The 6,056-nt window shown below is 34.0% G+C and overlaps 1 long non-coding RNA gene across 1 annotated transcript in view; it reads left to right on the forward strand.

Moving 5' to 3' along the window:
* The window catches only part of LOC111087460, a 5,787-nt gene extending 5,438 nt beyond the window's left edge, over positions 1–349 (forward strand). Inside the window, exon 2 of the long non-coding RNA XR_002612137.1 lies at positions 291–349. This is a non-coding gene — a long non-coding RNA (uncharacterized LOC111087460). The remainder of the gene's footprint in view (positions 1–290) is intronic.
* The last annotated feature ends 5,707 nt before the right edge of the window (positions 350–6,056 follow it).

Below are 6,056 nucleotides of genomic sequence, written 5' to 3' on the forward strand. Positions count from 1 at the left end.
TAGCTTCGTGCTTAACTTCAGACAAACAAACTAAACCCCATATTACGTCAGATTTTTATTGCATACCCTATTTTGTGAGGGTAATAGATTGATAAGTTAACTGATTTAAGTACGTGCGTCTAATCTATCATATCTGTCACTGTATTTGCGCAAAATAAAATCTGTGTGATGTAGGTTATTTTATACTTTATACAAAAATATATTTGTTCGTAATTTTTAAGTTTAGTAGTATTACAGCAAATCATGCTTAAGGTTGTCTTGTTTCTTATCCAGTTTATTGATTTTTACAGAATGATGACGGACCAATGTGTGAGCGAGAAAATCAGAAACTCGAAGAAAATTTTTAATAAAAAAAAATACATATATAAATCTGTTTTATCTGGTGGACGGGAATTTCAGTGTAGAGTGCTATTATTCTGAATAATTTTTTGACAGTACCTGTTTTCAGAAGTAGTGATTAAAAATGTTATTTTATTACAATTTCCAGCTTTAATAGTGAGGAAGAATATTTTTAAAACAGGTACGACGTTTCGATCACAGATTTTAGATTGTTGAATATTGATTTAAATGCTAAAACCTTCTTTACCGTTAAAATGATTGAAATGTCGTACCTGTTTTTAAAATATTCTTCCTTACTGTAAAAACTGAACTTGTAATAAAATAATACTGAAAATATAGTTTGTTATGTGCATTTCAATTCTTACGTTTCTATGTAAAATCCTGATTTTTTTCTGATAGCTTATGAAATACCACTTTTTCGAAAGGTTTCAAATTATGTTAGTTTTTGAAGAAATATTGGTGACTTTTGTTAATATTGGTACAAATACAAGTTTTTTATCAGCATACTTTGTTAAAGTAATAATGTATCATTCGTTCAAAATGGATGAATAAATTGTTCCTTTTTCTGTTGTTTCTCCCTTTTTTTAGCTGAACACAAAAATTAAGAAACATAAATGGGTGGGCTTACTGTAATGACCTTATTACAATATTTCTTTATGAAAACAGCTTATATTTTAGTTATATTAATGTATATTTGAAATAAAACACCGCGTGTCGCAAATCTCAAGTAAATATGTCTTTAGAATTTTAATATAAAACAAAATTCACATCCAACTGTTTGCAACAAAATGTCTTGCCCTGGTGGAGATGTAATACTTCTGTGAATTTCATCATTAGTAAAGACTGTTACACCTTTGTGCGGTGATTTCCATATTTGCATTCAGCTGTACATTGGTAAGTTACAAGCAAAACATCAGTATCTTCTCGGGTCACAGCAACCCCAACTCAAGTACAGGAAGACTGTCCATCCAGACATTGGTCAGCTGCTTTTTAGTAAACTTCCATCCATTTTTTATGGTAGTTTGGATTTGCAGATTAGATTCTAGAGCACGTTTCCAAATTCGAGCCTGTTTAGTTTGCAGATTTAAGGTACTCTTCTATATTTGTCGGAGGGAGTTAATATTACTGCAGGTGTTATGCTTTACAAAATAGATGGTACCTGGTCTGGTTCTCATATGTCTCTGTTCGTAAATCTAAAGTACAACCAAATCTTTCAGCCTCGTCAGAGAGCTGATAGCTTTACATCAAAGCCTGTGCTAACTACTTGTATTGTTTTGCACAGCTGGATGTCCTGAATCACAAGATTCATTACCCTTCATCCAGAAAAGGCACTGACTCCAACATATCCAGTGAATGTGTAGAATCCTGGAAGAACTTTGTATGCAATGTGACTTATGGAATAAATATAGTAAAGTCGAGTTAATGTACGATCGTAAAATAATATTTGTTTTAAATCTTTATTTTTTCACTTTTGATTGCCTATGTGATATCTCGGGAATTTTCGGCAAAACAGAGAAGTGCGAGTCCGCAAAAAATAGGAGATTCGTGTATCTTTTATGCGGGTGTGTTCCCGATGGGTGTGACGATTTGGCTACAAAGAATGTGATAATACAACCAGATTTACAAAAGGAACCAATCTTTATTTGAGATTTTTACAGTTTAAAGAAGCACGAAAATACTATTATTCAATATAAGGCAAGTGTGACTAGCGAGAGCAACAAATACTTTATTAAATAATATGCTTTTGCTAGTACGTGCGTCCTTCCCCCCGTAACATAAGCCAGTGTGTAACAGAGTAAGAGTCACCAAGTTAAAATGTAACACAACAGATTTGCCACTCGCCTTAACTTTGCTGAACAATAATAGTAAGCCGTACTATAAATAAAAACCTATGCTCCGCCATCATGTGTACCACTTATGTTCAGTTCGCCCAATGGAAAATTTAATTATAAGCGAAAGCCAAATGGCTCCCAAACAAACGAAAATGAAAGATAACTTTAAAATTACAAGATAATTTTATAAGTTCGCGGAGAGTAACACAACCCAAAAATACACACAAACCTATTACAGGCAGTCGACAACGAGAACTTTAAAAGTAAGTTCTAGGTAGAAGCTGGTAAGATTCTAGAAATTTGCTCGCTTAGACTCCAACACTTTTTTAAACATGACAATAAACCCCCCCAGTTTCCGACACCTACAAACATTGGTGTCTGTTAGATAAGCGTGCTACTTAAAATCCACGTTGTTATTCCTGTACGAGAACCAGACAAGAAAACACCAAATCTCCACTTGACCCAATTATCAGCTGGTTAAAGTTAGAAACTTGCTTGAGTAAAGCTATGGTCCAACCTTGGGAGTTATTGTGAGAAAGAAAAATTTTGTGAACTTAACTTTAAACTAAAAGGAATGGGGAACATGCAGTGCAGCCCAATACTACACCTACGGCATGAGTAAATATAACGCTTTAAAAATCTAATGATAATATGATTTTCCATCACAATGTTATGTGAGACTTAGTATATCACTCCCACTTGTATGAGATAAATAACTTTAAAAGTTATCTTAAGCCTATTTTGTAATGATATTATACGCGTCGTCTCCGTATAATAGCATAATTTCGTCATCCTTCATAATTAATCTATACTGTCTAATAGATTAACTAAAAGTCCAGAGGTACAGCTTTCGAGTGGATTTTTTGTTTAACTTTATTAGTGTTTAGACCACTCGTGTGGCCATCACCAGGTAACTGTCGTCTATTGCGTGAAATACTGAGCGAGCATTTTGTTACAATTTAGAAAACATATAGAGTGACACCTGCGTTTTGATTTAAATTAAGATTATTTTATTTTTCTTCTACTAATGTTGTTCTCGTTGCACAGTATTTTCAAGCTGTCAATCTTAATTGTATGTTGATTCGTTATGCTGTGTTCGTAAATGTGTCATAGGGGATTGTTATGTTCTTTGATCCTAATGCTTATGTTGCGTCCCGTTTCGCCTATGTAAGTGCTATCGCACTGACACTTGTAGATGCTTCCGTTGTTGAACTTGTCAGAATAAACCTTCCTTCGATGACCTTTGATTTTAGTGCTCGGTTTTTGAATTAAAATATATTTGCTATTAATATAGTATTTTTTGATACATACTTCCAAACGTTTATGATGTTGTTGGTTACATAGCCATGGTAATGTAAGACACCTGTTAGTGTGTCTGAGTCTTTGTATTTTGTTTCCTTCGTGAATTTTACGTTGTTGTTTTCTTTTTCTAGTATTGAGTTTGTTTATATATTTGACTAAGGTTCTAGTGATAATATGTTTAGGGAAGTGTTAATAAATGTCTCAGCTATCGATTCTGGTTCATGCTGCATAAGTTAAATGCTGTGTTCTAAATGTATGATAACGTGCCAATTTTGTGAGCTGAGTCCCACTTTATATAGTTGTTATCATGACCAGATTTGTGGTAGATTTTCGTGTTAAAACCGTCCGAGTGTCTTTTTATTGTTATGTTCATGTAATTTATACCCCTGTTTTCACTTTCTTTATCCACAAATCTGGTAATGATAACAATCAACTCAAAAGGTGCATCTCTGGACGTTTATTTAAATTGTATAGTGAAGTTCCTCGCCTCACAACTATCTAGGAGTTATTAAAATCCGTTCATGTTACTTGCTTTAAACTAACACTAGTTCGGTACTTCATAACGTGTCTCTTAAACAGACAACAGTGTATGGGTATTACTGCTTCTCTCTTCCTTGCGGTGACCCGGCATGGCCAGGTGGTTAGGGCGCTCTACTCGCAATCTGCGGGTTCGAATCCCCGTCACACCATATATGCTCGTCCCTTTCAGCCGTGGGTGCGTTATAATGTGATGTCAATCCAACAATTCGTTGGTAAAAGAGTAGCCCAAGAGGTGGCGGTGGGTGGTGATGACTAGCTGCCTTCCCCCTAGTCTTACACTGCTAAATTAGGGATGGATAGCGCAGATAGCCCTCGTGTAGCTTTGCGCGAAATTCAAAACAAACAAATAAACTCTTCCTTGCGAACCGATTTGTTCAAAGCTATAGTTTCGAAATTCCTTGTTGGCATAGCGCCATTTGTTGGTATCCAATATTGAAATTCTGTGATTACTTGTCAGAGCATGAATATATTTGTTCATATAATTCTCCGATTTTAGCTTTTTTGTTGTCTTCTGTTGAAATTAGAAAAAAGAAAAAGCTGGGATGACGGAAAAAAATATTCGCACGTTCTGAATTTCAGTTAATAGACTTTCTCGTGGATACTAACTTGTTATTTGCAAGAATCACATTTCAGTGTATCGGTTTCAAACATTACCTTAAATGTAAAACTAACTAGAAAACAATTATAAAAATATCTCTAATAAAGAATGTCTTACAGTTACAGCTTAATCCGTTATACGTGAATATATGTAATAGGGTTAGCGCAATACGAGTTTTATAATTTCGCTGTTAACACACCCTGCAGTACAAAATTTAGCCATGAATATTTTCTCACGTTTGCTTTCGATCTAATGGTTATTCTAATCAACATAGAGTAAAACAACAGTAAATTATCATATAAATGATTACTAAACGTTTAGTTTCTCATCTTACAGATTTTACATTTGAAACCGAAACTATATATGGAATTTTAGCCATAAATTTTAAATCATGCTTAGCTTGGCTGATTTTCGAGATAATGAGCGTGCTACTATTATAAAAAATAAATATAAAATATTCATCGATATTGGAGAAGCTGAAATATGATACATATGCGAATAGGTAACCAAAGTCATGCAACAAACTGTAAGATGTGGTGTCAGCTGCTCCTTATTACCCTAGTTAGGGCAATGATCGCAAATTGTACTTGTAAAATTGCATTCCGTTCAAACCTGTGTTACTACACTAAAGAAATATTTCCCAAAAAAGAAAAATTACCACTTTATCTAACCAATGACGTTTGAGCAACTGTTCTTCGTCGGGTTTGATATGACCGATCATTCATCCCATGGTCTTTATACCCGAGTACAATACCACTCACATGTGTAATGAACTGGTCCAATGAGCGCGACATTTATAAGGAATAGACATTTAGTGTAACGTTCCATAAATGAAGATTAGTGTCATTTTTTTAATACGTCTTTAGATGATAGAAACTGTCAACCATTGAAGCTGTGTATGTTGTTATGTGGTGAAGTTTTTCCAGCTATTAGTTACGTATCACACGTGTGCACAATGTCAACCACTGAAGCTGTGTATGTTGTTATGTGGTGAAGTTTTTCCAGCTATTAGTTACGTATCACACGTGTGCACAATGTCAACCACTGAAGCTGTGTATGTTGTTATGTGGTGAAATTTTTCCAGCTATTAGTTACGTATCACACGTGTGCACAATGAATAGTATTTTTGACAAATATATTCAAATATTTTAATTTTCAAACATCAAAACTTTATTTTTGTCTTTGTTGTACTTTAGAAAGTAATATTGTAATTTGACCTTCAGGTATAGATGAGAAAGTGTGGTGATGTTTTGTCTAGTAGATTACATTATTACTGATGTCGAAAATTGCCATAATTATTTCTTTTACCTCTCATCTTTACAGTCTTTGTATTGGATTAAAAAGTTTCAGGCTAACCAATGTATTAGCTAAACCTAACAATCAGTTGTAATGGCCTAAGTTACAATGTAAGACATATTTACTCACATTAAGCTATACAGTCATCC

Source organism: Limulus polyphemus, unplaced genomic scaffold (assembly GCF_000517525.1).
Source record: "Limulus polyphemus unplaced genomic scaffold, Limulus_polyphemus-2.1.2 Scaffold2182, whole genome shotgun sequence".
NCBI lineage: Eukaryota > Metazoa > Arthropoda > Merostomata > Xiphosura > Limulidae > Limulus > Limulus polyphemus.